This window comes from Mycteria americana, chromosome 1, assembly GCF_035582795.1.
Source record: "Mycteria americana isolate JAX WOST 10 ecotype Jacksonville Zoo and Gardens chromosome 1, USCA_MyAme_1.0, whole genome shotgun sequence".
Taxonomy (NCBI): Eukaryota; Metazoa; Chordata; class Aves; order Ciconiiformes; family Ciconiidae; genus Mycteria; species Mycteria americana.
Genome location: NC_134365.1, coordinates 154,878,853 through 154,891,165, shown reverse-complemented (window position 1 = coordinate 154,891,165; position 12,313 = coordinate 154,878,853). Strand labels below are relative to the sequence as shown.

At 45.3% G+C, this 12,313-nt stretch overlaps 1 long non-coding RNA gene across 1 annotated transcript; it reads left to right on the top strand.

Moving 5' to 3' along the window:
• The first annotated feature begins 2,961 nt into the window (after window positions 1-2,961).
• Window positions 2,962-10,307, top strand: LOC142404938 (uncharacterized). Its single transcript, XR_012774002.1, has 3 exons — window positions 2,962-3,437; window positions 8,914-8,980; window positions 9,903-10,307. It is a non-coding gene; the product is annotated as an uncharacterized LOC142404938 (long non-coding RNA).
• The last annotated feature ends 2,006 nt before the right edge of the window (window positions 10,308-12,313 follow it).

Sequence of the window (12,313 nt, the reverse complement as noted above, 5' to 3'; positions counted from 1 at the left end):
GTGCTTGCTACCCTTCCCAATATAGTAGTGTACAAAATGAGAAGTACTAAGCATACTCTGTAATGCATTATTGAATTTATTCATGAAAATATTGAATAGCAAAAGACTTAGGTCCTTGTGAATGTCCGCTTCACATGTCCTTCTATTCTGATCACAGATCACCGATAACAACTTTCTGAATACAGTTTTCCAACCACTTTTTAATTTCTCTTGATTTTCTGTATATATGTAATGTGCATGAGGATATCATGTGATCTGGTTGCAAGACCTTGCCAAATTGAAGAGATACTGCACCTCCCCTATCTACAAATAATATATTGGAATAAAAAGATAAATCCATTTCCTTCTTTTGGAAGGACATTGCCTTATTTTGGCATGACCTGTCCTTGGAAAAATTTGTGCTCAGTTATACTTTTGTCCTTGTTTTTTTTCTGAGACTTACAAATTGCTGGATTGTGTCTGGCTGTAAAGCCTTTCATGAGTAAATGAAATTGCCAATTTAAAGCCAGTCAGAAATAAATGGAAAGTTTTTCAATAGCTGAATTGAGCAAATTGTGCAAAACAAGCAAGATGGTCTCAATCCACTTTCCAGTAGGCAGGTGTACAATGCTGTACAATGGGGATGAAGAAGCAGAGCAAGTGCTGATGCCAGTAGGCATCCCTTCATCTGTACCTCCTCAGAGCTAACCTTTTTGTCAAAGCACACTGTGTATAATCATTTAGTATTTACCAAAACACCTAAATTCCTAATGGCTAGATGTTATTTTATTATATTTGGCTTTCAAATTGCAGCCTGTGGTAGGAAGAGTGAGGGGGTACACCACATGGGAAGGATTTCAAAGTCCTGCAGTGTGCGCATCCCTCTGCTTCAGTAAAATCAGTGGCAAAACTCTTGCTGACTTTGGTGAAAACGAAGTTGGGTGATCTCTCAGTGTGCTTGAAGGCTGTTTTGTATTTGATCCACTCAGTTAATTGGCTGAACGATACATACATTAAATAAGAACCTACTGGACAGCTCTTCCCTCTCACATAGCAAAGCTGGTCTGCTGGAAGACGTGAAGTCCTGCACCCTCCTCTGCAAAGGATGGAAGCGCTGCAGTCCCTGACAGCAGCCCCAGCACCAGACCCCGTCCCAGCCCACCCCGTCCCTCCTGCCCGCCCTGCCATTCCCACCGGTGCTCAGGGGGCTGCAGGGCTGCTCCCAGAGGGAGCGCTGGAAAATACAGAGGTCTCTCATCCCAAGTCGAGGTTAACTTTTCCAGTAGAAAGGTTTAAAAATGCAACAAATGTGGCTGCTTGTCCTTAAACTACCCCTGCCAATCGCAGCTTTATGATTTGCTGTCCCCTCCAAACCAGGCCTGTCACATCTAACGTCTCAGCAGGCAATGCTCAGGGGCACTGTGGCAAGTCACAGCCAGGGTAATATGTATTTTGTACCCCTGAAAAGGGAAACAGCCTGCTCACATGGCAGAATTACAGCATTTTATTGTACACCAAAGTGCTCCCTTCCGCAGGTCACTTCAAGCCTATTTCTGATTTTAATGGGACTAATGGTACTACTACTAAATAGTCCCCTTGGTAGCGAGTCTAGCCCATTCATTTGACTTAACAAAGGTAAAATAAACATAACATTTTCCTTCCGAAAATAAATGGGAATAATATCTTAGAAAATGGACCTAAAATAGATATTTAAGTAATGAAAAAGTCCTTTCCTTTTTGTTATTTCAAACCATAGTCATTTGTATTCATTTTGGCTCCTTCAACGGCAGCTAGTGGCGACGAAGTAACTGAAAAGGAGCATAAATCACTGAATCAGAGCTTACTAAGTCATGTAATATCGTGACCTATATATTCCTATTTAGGTGACTTGCTACGCTTGCATGGTTCCAAGTTGAAAATAATGTGTGTTTCTTTCGGAACATATAGCTGGGTGGTTGGAAAAAAGCATATAGAGGATAATAATAAAAAACCATACAGCTGAACATGGAAAGACAAGGCTGAGTTACTGCTGTACTTTTTCTCGAAATCCATCTGTTTATCATAAATTTTCATGTCTGTGCAAGCATATTAAGAGATATTCAGTGATGTGGTAGTTATTGGAATCATTACAAAAACAACGAACCTGAGGAGAAAGCCAGTTTTTCAGCATTTTATTTACTATACAGGACAAGCCATAAAACACACTTGTAAAATTTTGAAACTTCACAGTTACACTGAGCAAGCACTTGGTAAGAAAAGCCCAGTCTTGCAGCAGGTTTCAATTACGTCCATAGTGGATTTCAGGGCAGTTACATCAGCTCCTATACGCTGGGCAAATCGAGAGGCTGATTAGTGTAGATGACTTGGGCAAATAGGCAGCTTGTGGTTCTTCTCTCCGTTATTTCAGCTCCATTTTCTTGTGCTAACAAACACACAGGTTTCTCCAGAAGCAGGCAGTGTTTTCAAAATAGCCCTGTAATGAACTGTAGGCAGGATTTTGCCTGTTCGGAGATCAGGCTGATAATGAAATTGCCTTTCCTGAGAACCCAGGAGTCTATGACCATGTGGCTGTATATTTGGGTTGTCTATTCAGATTTATTTTAAATTCTTACCTTACGCAGGCACAATTTCTATTCCACTATTAAACAGAAAAAATAAAATATTAGCAATACGAACATTTTCCCAGTTTGATCATTAAGAAGCAGACTGTGGTGTTTGGAGAATAGGTTTTTAATAGGAGGAGGGGGAGACTTCACAAAAGATTAAATGATTTGTTAGTTGGTGATGTTTTAAAAGAAAACTGAGCATTGGAAAACACAGTTGTAGGCTAAATATGGCCTCTGTGAGCTTTTAAAAAACCCCAGTACAGAGTCCTGCCAGGCCTTTAGGAAGACAACTGCAAAATCAGCAAGCCAAACACCATAATCAATCGCTTGTCTAGACATAGTCCTCCCACCTCCTTTCCAGCCCTCGTCTCTCTCCACGGCCATTCCTGAAATACCTCGGCAGTGACTGCCTGCGCATCCGTGCAGACAAGCAAGGAGTCCCCCTGCGATGGTCCAAGCACCCCAGCGATTTATTTCTCCCTGCCATTTGACTCGGGGAACAGGTTTCCTCAGAGGCAAGAGGGAAGTGAGGAGGAAGCGTAGGTCCGAAAGGATGTGCTGCTGGTAGGAAAAGGTGAACACGGCGCAGGAAATGTTTTACGCAGACCCGAGGGGGCTGGTGTGCATGTGGCTGTGGTGGGGGGTGCCTGTGAAGATGGTGGGCTTGCCAAGCTGTCCAAGGAGGGAATCATTGTTGCCTCCACCGGTGCTCCCACGTGCAGCAATGGGGCTTCGTGTGGGTGCAGGAGCCATGAAACGCCTGCTAGGAGAAGGTGCAAGCAGCCATAGGAGGACTCTTCGGCTGTACCCCCTTTTCCTGGCCTTCCCCCTCTGCTCTCAGCAAACTTGGAGGTGAGGAGAAGACTGCAGGAGCTGCAATCCAATGATGCAGCTGAGATGGAGGCAGGTGGGGTGGCTCCTTCTGCCCACGGGAGTGTCTGACTATGGCCATGGGCCACACGGGCTCTGGGGTTCACAGTGGCAGCAGCGGATCCCAGCTGTAGGGGAGGGGTGGGCGGGAGGAGGGCTGGTTCCCCAAAGGGTCCCAGGGCTGGTGGACAGCATGGTCTTTGCATGGGCACTGGGAGGGCAACGGCCTGGTGGAGGTACAGGGTTCTCGGTGGTCAAGGAGGCTGTGAAAAGAGGTGTGCTGGGAGCTGGGGTGGAGGGCTGGCTTTGCTGGAGCGGAGGGATGGGGATGCTGTAACCCACAGAGCCATCAGAGGGGAGTGCTGAAAGGGCTTGAGTTGGTTGAGGACTGCAGAGATCTGGTGAAAAGCAGGACAAACTCCCGTCCTGTCATTGCATTGCTGGCCAATGACTTAAGAAGAGATTCAGTGCAATTTCCTTTCCAAAAGAAGATGTTGTTTTGAAGTAAGCCTGTACATTTCACAGATGTGCCAATATACTGGCTGACACAGCTCCTATTCCAGAAGAAGAATATATTATTTCTTCTTGATAGGAGGTCAAATAAAGAAGGGAATGGACTGAAACCACATTCCAGTATATTTGTTATTTCCAAGCTCCTAATTGAGAAAAACAGAGTTGCACAATGTTTTTTGCGATTTCATCCATGATTGTTCTCCGAGGGATCAAACAGTACAAGAGACACTCATGTGGACAGCCTGGGCAAATATCTCCTTAAAAATTCCAGCAGGATGAAGAACAAGATTTTCTGGAAATCACTCGGTGCAAAACACTGTCCAAATTCCATTTGAACAAAAAGGCACGTCCACAAATGAAACACACAGACAGCTTTCAGGCTTCAGTGGCAAGTCCTGTTTAGCTCAGCCTCTTCTGTCAGGTGGGAAGACTCCCGTACTCTTAATGCTATAAGCTCCAACACCTCTTTTTTTTTTTCCCCTGACAGGATCTTGTGGTTTTAGCTTCTCACTTTTGGAGTCTTCAGCATGAGATGTTATCGGAATAACATCTATTTTGCTCAAGAGAAAAGGACTGGGGAGTCAGCTAGGGCCCTGGACATCCGATTGCTTGCACGCTTCATGTTTAACTGTGTTTTGGACTGCTCTGCACAGCTCTCTGTGGCATGAGCCTGACCTAGAAGAGCCCTAAGCAGCACATAGGTGACATGAGCCCTTCAGTGCTCCTTGGCCGTGGTACATGGCCCTCGTTAGTTTAGCTGTGAAGAACTATCCTCCAAGTCCTGCTTCGCTGGGAGAGCTGAGCCAATGTACTTGGTACATGGCCCTCGTTAGTTTAGCTGTGAAGAACTATCCTCCAAGTCCTGCTTCTCTGGAAGAGCTGAGCATCCACAGTCTCCACAGCAACTGTTTTCATGGCATATTCGAGGCATCTAGGGATCCAAACCCCTTAATTTCCTTTGAATGCTTTCATCTGGCTTTTTACAGAAAACAGCGAGCTCTGTTGTGTGCATGGAGGATGTTGGGTTAATGGCCATGTTTTCTTTTCATCCTGCAGTTCAGCGCCCTACTGAAAAATACAGTATATAAGTTTTGGGTATCCAAGATAGTTCACTACTCTGTATTGCAATATTTGGCAAGACAGTGCTTTGCCTGTGATGCCCGTGTGCCACGCATGTGTCTGAAGGGCTGGATGGCTACTTCCATGATTATTTCCTGTACAAGACACAGGAAGAGGAGCACACACATGCCTAGCCAGAGGGAAGGGAGTTAAACCACTGATCCCAGACAAACATGGTTCAGGATGACTTAACTGGGTATGTCAGCAGAAACCACCTTCAGTCCTGGCGACAATGCTGCAATGGCAGAGGAATTTATAAACAGAAGTTGTTTCATGCCTCCAAAAGAGTGGGACCTGCAACACATATTTTGGCTGAAACTACCACCATAAAATTCATACTGTGGGACTGTCCTTCCACATAATGTTAGGACAATAATTACAGATTAGAAAGCCCAGTCAGGATCTCCTTCTGCCCGTCTTCCAGGCTAACACAGGATATTGTTCTGCTTTCAATTTCTTCAGCTGTGGGGTTGTTGGGACAGTGTCCCACCACCTGAAGGACTGCGCTGGGAGCAGTTTCACCCAACCCTTCTGGCTCTAGGTGTCAGACTCCGTTTCGGAGGTGCAGTTGTATCTCATTATCAGACAGGAAACATAAAAAGTCATTGCTTTTCTTCACAAGCACTTGCAGTGTCTAAAGAGCAGCTGCTCTTCCCACTGCTGCCATTTAACCACACTGCATATTATGATGTTGACCTTGCCCCAAAAGTCGTGCTGGCGAGCCCTGTCCCCACAGGGAGTGACTCTTCTTAGCCACTTTCTCAGTCAGTCCTGTCTAATCATGAAACGCCTCAACTGGACCTGTTGCTGCAGCATCATTTCACAGAGGAGGGGAGCTACATCCCAATTCTTGGACAAGCGTGTTCAAGGGACACCAATGCTTGGCTCATATTTCTGCTACTGCAGTGCTTCAAAATCTTGTATCCAAGTGACTTGTTTCTGCGCTGTGTCTAGATGCCCCTTGGCTTTGCTGCTTTCCAAGACCTCGTTGCTCTCCACAGGTTCCTGAGGAGGGGAGGTGGAGAGGGAGGTGCTGATCTCTCCTCCCTGGTATCCAGTGGTAGGATGCGTGGGGATGGTTCAAAGCTGCACTGGAGGAGGTGCAGGCTGGACATTAGGAAGCATTTCTTTACCGAGAGGGTGGTCAAGCACTGGAACAGGCTTCCTAGAGAGGTGGTCAATGCCCCAAGCCTGTCAGTGTTGAAGAGGCATTTGGACAATGCCCTTACCAACGTGCTTTAACTTTTGGTCAGCCCCGAAGTGGTCAGGCAGTTGGACTAGATGATCACTGTAGGTCCCTTCCAACTGAAATAGTCTATTCTGTTCTCTTCTAATTTCTTTTGGGGCTCATGCCTCTGGGATTTCGCCTTATGTTAACTTTCAGTTTATAAGGCTGAGTGCAGTTTTTGATCTCACGATCTGATCCTGTTCCACAGATTTCATGGCAGTTAAAGGGGAGATCTTTTCTCTCAGTCTGCATCTGTCTTGGTGGTGCATCCACAGCACAGAGTGTGATATTTACACTCTTTACTTCTCTGTGAAGAAAATAAATAGGTCATGGCCTCTCACTGGTCACCATTCTCCAGCTCAGATTGGATCGCATTCACTCTGCAGGGACCACACAATTTAGATGGAAGTAGACATGGTTTGAATTGGCTTGTTGCATTTTCTGCTTGTGGTGTCAGATGTATAGCCCTGTACCAAAGAGCTCTAAAGAGAAATCTGCCTTCTCTGAGTAAACCTGCAGCAGTCCAACTCTGCGTGTAGCCTACAGTTCAGCCTTTAATGATGAGACAAGTTTACAAATGAAGGATCATCGCTCATTCGATAGACAGTCATTTTGCAGCTAACATGCTCTTGCATGCTTGAGGCAATCCAGCAAAGTATAGTAAGTGAAGGAGTCAAATAAGGGGAAGAAAAATCTGCAACACTATAATTAAAGCAGCCAAAGAAAACAGAGTTCTGGAACAGCAGTTATTTAAAGACAAAAGCTCTTATACACACAAAAATTAAAGTACGTATTAGCCTGATTCCCAAATGCAATGTGACCAGTGCAGCCATAGTGCCTGTCTCTGTCTCTAACCTCCTTTCAAACAAATTTTGACACACACGCCCCCCTGCCAATTTTGGGTAGGCAAGACTGCAGGCAGCAATTTCGAAGATACCGCATGCTTACAAAATCAGCAGCCATGCAGGGAAGGAAAATTCAATGAAAAGCTATCATGAAGGGGAAACCAGAGAGAGCTCTGTGCTTACCAGCCCCGTGTTGCAGCAGCCAGGGTGTGCATGGTGTCGGGCAGCAGAGCTGGCAGGGTGACACGAGCAGGGACAGGTGACATGGGAAGGAACTGGGAAGAGGTTGGGAGTCTTGGGAAAGACATAGGGATATTCCTTTGGCTGTCCTACTTTTAGAGTTACAGTTCTCTTCCCTCTTCTTGGGCTTTGTGTTTTTCTTTTTTGGAAATAATGCCATATGAATTCAATTGCATATGGGATAGGCAATAAGCATAGCCATAAAGATAAAAAAGAATAAAAGAAAAGCAAGTGCAGAGGCTGGGACAGTGGCTGGGGTTATTGCAGTCAGTAGGATGTAAAAGGTCACCGAACAGAAAAAAAACCCACAAGAAACCAGACTTTGTTGGCTCTCCTGCTCCCAGAACCGGCTTGGGTTCTTTCTGCGACTTTTTTCCCTCTTACTACTTTCCAGGCTGGCTAAATTTCTCAGTAACTCCTCAAATTCAAAAGCAAACCATGGCTACAGGAGCATGTCTGTCTCGGCAATCACAGAATCGCACGTCCTTGTTTTCCCTTCCGCCACCACCAAGCAGTCCTAAGTCACAAAGTTCAGGTCACTGCTTGAATTTTTGCACAGTTCAGCCTAGGCGAGCCTGGGGCTTTGTGGCATGAGGATGGCAGCTGCGAACCCAAAACGGCTGGAGGCATCAGTGTCTTGCATTGCGGGTAGTTATGTGCGTCCCACAGAGCAAGGGTAAAAATGTTACCAAACCAGAAGATCACCCCTACGCCCCAGGTGATGGGGAAGCTGGCAGCCTCGCAAGGTGTGAGGCAGCAGAGAAGCAACCTCCAGAGAGGCTGGGGCAGGACCTACACCTCTTCTGAGTAGCAGTCTTCTACCATTGCCACAAGCTGTCCTGAACTCACCTACCTTTAAACCTACCGTAAAAAATGATCTTTAAATGACAGCGTTTATGGGGCAGTGTTTACAGGGAGCATTCACAAAAGTTTTAGAGAAGCAATCCGTAAAGGAAGATTTAGGTTTGCTCTTCCTCCCGGGTGGCAGCTGCCAGCTACGCACAGCTGAACGTGCAAGGGTTCAGCTCCACTCTGCTTTCTCCTGAGGCTCCCAACCCTTATCTTTCAGCAACCCAGTAAAAAGCATGTTCAGCTTTACCTCAGGCTACCTCATTGTGTAAACTCAAGCATCTTTATTCCCTCGGGCACAGACCATGGCAGCAGACCCAGTTTACAGGAACTATCCTCTCATGCGCTGGAGATTGCATCATGCCGGGCGTCTGGTCCCCACGTTTCCGCCCCCACTAATGCCACTGGTATTTCTGTCTGTGCAGTGCCGCTGGTGGGGGGAAGCCCACCCCAGGTGTGCACCCATTGATCTGTAGCTACGGCAGCTGGGCTCCCACTCCCCATTTCTCTGTGTCACACCAGGATCAAGGTTGTCTCATCCCAGCAAGCAGGAGGAACAGTTATTTCTCTCCAAGACATACACTGAAAGACGCTTCTTGATTCACAGTTTGCCTCAAAAAAGGGAAAAGACTGAAAAATTACAATATTACGTATTTCATCTCAGGGCAACTTAATCTTTGCCAGCTTCTCCTGGGAGAGGGACACCGCGTGCCCAAAGAACAGCAGAGGAGGTGAGGGCCCATCCTGAGCAGTAGCTGGCTGTCACTGTAGATGTAGATGTGGCCTCATTTACTGGAACAAGAATCAACACTGTAAATGTTTACTGTGCCATAAAGCCTGATGAGCCCTTCTTTTCTCAGCATTTTCACATTGTCAAGGTGATCAGCAGGCAAAAGACACTACTGCCCAGCCACTCCTATCTGTCAGACTGCTCTCAGATATGCAAAAGTCAGTGATTTCTGCTTCTTTGCAGCAAAAAGAATGATTATTGTTTCTGACTCAGCTCAGAAGATTTTGTCATGTCTGATTTTGCTGGAGGCTCCAGCCCTTCACGCCAAGTTATGGTATCACACAGCAAGAACAGCTAAACAGCCCCAGATGGCCTGGTTGGTTTGCGTTAGCCTCCTAGGTTTTTAGCAGCACTGTCATATAGCCTGTTACTCTTGGACAGCGTAGGGGTTGCTTTTCCGAGCCAGGTTTGTCAACAGTCTAGGTGGATTCTCCAGGGCTCTGTTCTGGGACTCAGCGCGCTTTGGCTTGGCGCGTGTTTAAAGTACACTCCAGTTTTGAATAAATCATATCCCCATGTACTACCATAAAGGAATGTGGATGATACTCTTGTGGTTATCCACAGTATCTTTGTGGAGATTTTGGGAAGAAAAACAAATAGCACCCTTCCAGATATTTTGAAATGCTACCTCCGACTGTGGGGGAGAAAAAGTTTAAAGAGAAATTAGGCCGTCATGAGTTGTTTGGACTAATAACCACCGGTAGAAGAATAAGCTAGTTTCTAAAAATATTGTTCAGCAGAAACCTTTGTGGCTGATTTTTTTTACTGATCCATGCACTAATGCACACACTATAAAGAAAGGCTAAATATTCAGTGACTTGATAGGTAGCTAGTGAGCTCTAAAATACAGTTTCATCGCACAGATGTTGGCCTGCATAAACTGAAAGACATGGCAAAGTTTGTACCCAGTGCTGTGGCGAAGCATCATCGTCCATCATCTTTGAAGGTGGCTCATTTTATTGGTAACAACTCCAGCTGTGGTCTCAGTCAAGATACTCTGCCTGCAAAGGCTGAACTAAAAGGATCTGCAGAGACTTCTCAGTGTGGGATAGTATAACAAATTGGGGAGATTTATTGAAGTGTTGGGTTTGGGATTTGCTATTCAAGCATTCCTTCATCAGGATGCAACAGATACTTTGACAACTTGTTCACAAGAAAAATCTGGTCTCCATTATGTGCAAGTGCTACGTCATATGAAGCTGAAATAGGAAGACACCATTCTTTTAGCTCAGTTTGGGTCATTATGGCTGTATCCTGCCATTGATCCATATCTGGGTCTCCAAGCTGTGTGCATTACGAGGCCTGAAAAAGTATCAATGGCAGGATATAGCTCTTTGTTCTTTCACGTTACAATCACAAGGAATTAGAGTGGGATCTGGCTCCCAGGACTCTGAGCTGGCCTGCAGCTATTAGCTTTATGAGAATGGCTTGCATCCCTTGATGAGAAAAGGCTTTGGAAAAACAGGCCGTCATCCGATAGCTTCCAAGCTCTAATATTGCCAAGTAGCAACTACTTTCTCATCATACGAGCACACGGGCCGTTGCAGAGCTTTGGTGGTGGTTTGTCTTCAATAACAGTGTGTTCTCGGGTCCTTCTGGCAACACTTCTCGACCTGCCTCCGTTTATTATGTTTTGCTCCCTCATCAAACAGACGTTTGATTTCCCCAAGTGCTCTTGCACACTGCATTAACCCCATACCTGCACGCTTGGCTGGAGAGCAGCAGAGAGGAGGGAGGGGAGAGCTCAGAGTATGTCCCAATCTGAGTGTCCGAAGCTGCCTGGCTGCTAAGGGCTCCTCAGGGTCCTTAAATCCCCAATATCCTTGCCAAAGACCCCGTAACCTTCCACCTTCTGTGGTTACGCACTGTGCAAAGGACAGTGGTGGACAGGCTGTTGGTGGTCCCAAGGAAAGCTCTTTCTCTCCAATGTCAGGTCCAGCCTCTTCCAGTGCCAGGACAGGGTAGGGCTAGAAACACTTCAAACCCAAAACATGTGAATATGTTTGTTATAGCTAGATGGCATAGTGTCAGCTCAGTAAAGCAAGATTTGATCTGCTGTCGTGAATGTCTCTGTAGAAGTAAATCTTGCCAATAATGAGCCAAAGAAAGGTAGCAGCCTTGCAGTCAGTGGTCAAAACCTGTTCCACCCACTTCCATTCACAACCCACTTGATGTTTTGCATTTAGTGCCAACCAGAAACCCATCAAAGCTCTTAAAGTACTTGACTAGGAATACTATTGTGGAATTTAAGCCAAGTAACTCAGACCAATTCTTTTGTCTAAGTATTTTCCTCGCAGAAATTTAGTTTTGTCCAGAGCACTTTTGTGAAAATTATTTAGGCATTGTATCTGTTCTGAAAAAAAATCTCCTCTATAATTTTGCAGTCTTTGGGGATAGTTTAATATTGAATACTATTAATAGACCAGGTTAAAAAAAAGCGCCCTTTTTAAAACTAGCTCTTGCCCCTAATGGAAGGAATTTAAATGAAGTCTTTTATTCATACAGGTCACCTGCAGGAACTGAAGACTGTATGTTTATGCATATTATTTTATTAAAAGATTCACCATATCCTTCTGAGCCATTCCAGAAATCAGTTTTACAAGGAGATACTTGCTAGCGAGAGGAGGATAATCTTGATGACGATTTTATGGATAAATATTTTCTAATGACAGAAAATTCGCAACTTATGTCTGAATTGTAGATTGAAACCTCTTTTTTCCATATATGTATGGCATTAACCGATGTGAAGAACAATGCAGTAAAGAAGTATCCAGAGCAAAAAGGTCTTTAAGCATAACATTATGTGATGCTCCAACTGATTACAGGAGAAGACTATTATTGTACTGCTCTAGTGATTTCTCACATGGACTGTGATTCCAGAGGGTGAACGGCTGACCAGCCTACCAACTCCCAATTAACCAATATTCATGTATTGGTCATGTCCAACTGTTAATGTACTCATTTTAAAACATTTTGTAGTTTAAAACAACATTAAAGGGAAAAGATGTTGGTGTAACCCTTTAAAAATAAAGCCTGTTTCACTATCAGTCACAACCCTTGCGTGTTACAGTCACCTTCACTGTCAGGTTGACAGCGGTAATGTGCTGTCTGTAACATGTAGGAAGCCGTTTCAAAGCCGTCTGCTTTGTCAGATGCAAGGCCCAAAATCACTGGAAAGGGCAACGAGAAGGGCCCAGCTGGAGCTCAGGCGGGTTCACCACTTGCCCTGTCTCTTGACTCGTGCGCATTCATTTCCGCCAGCCCCAAGTCTCTG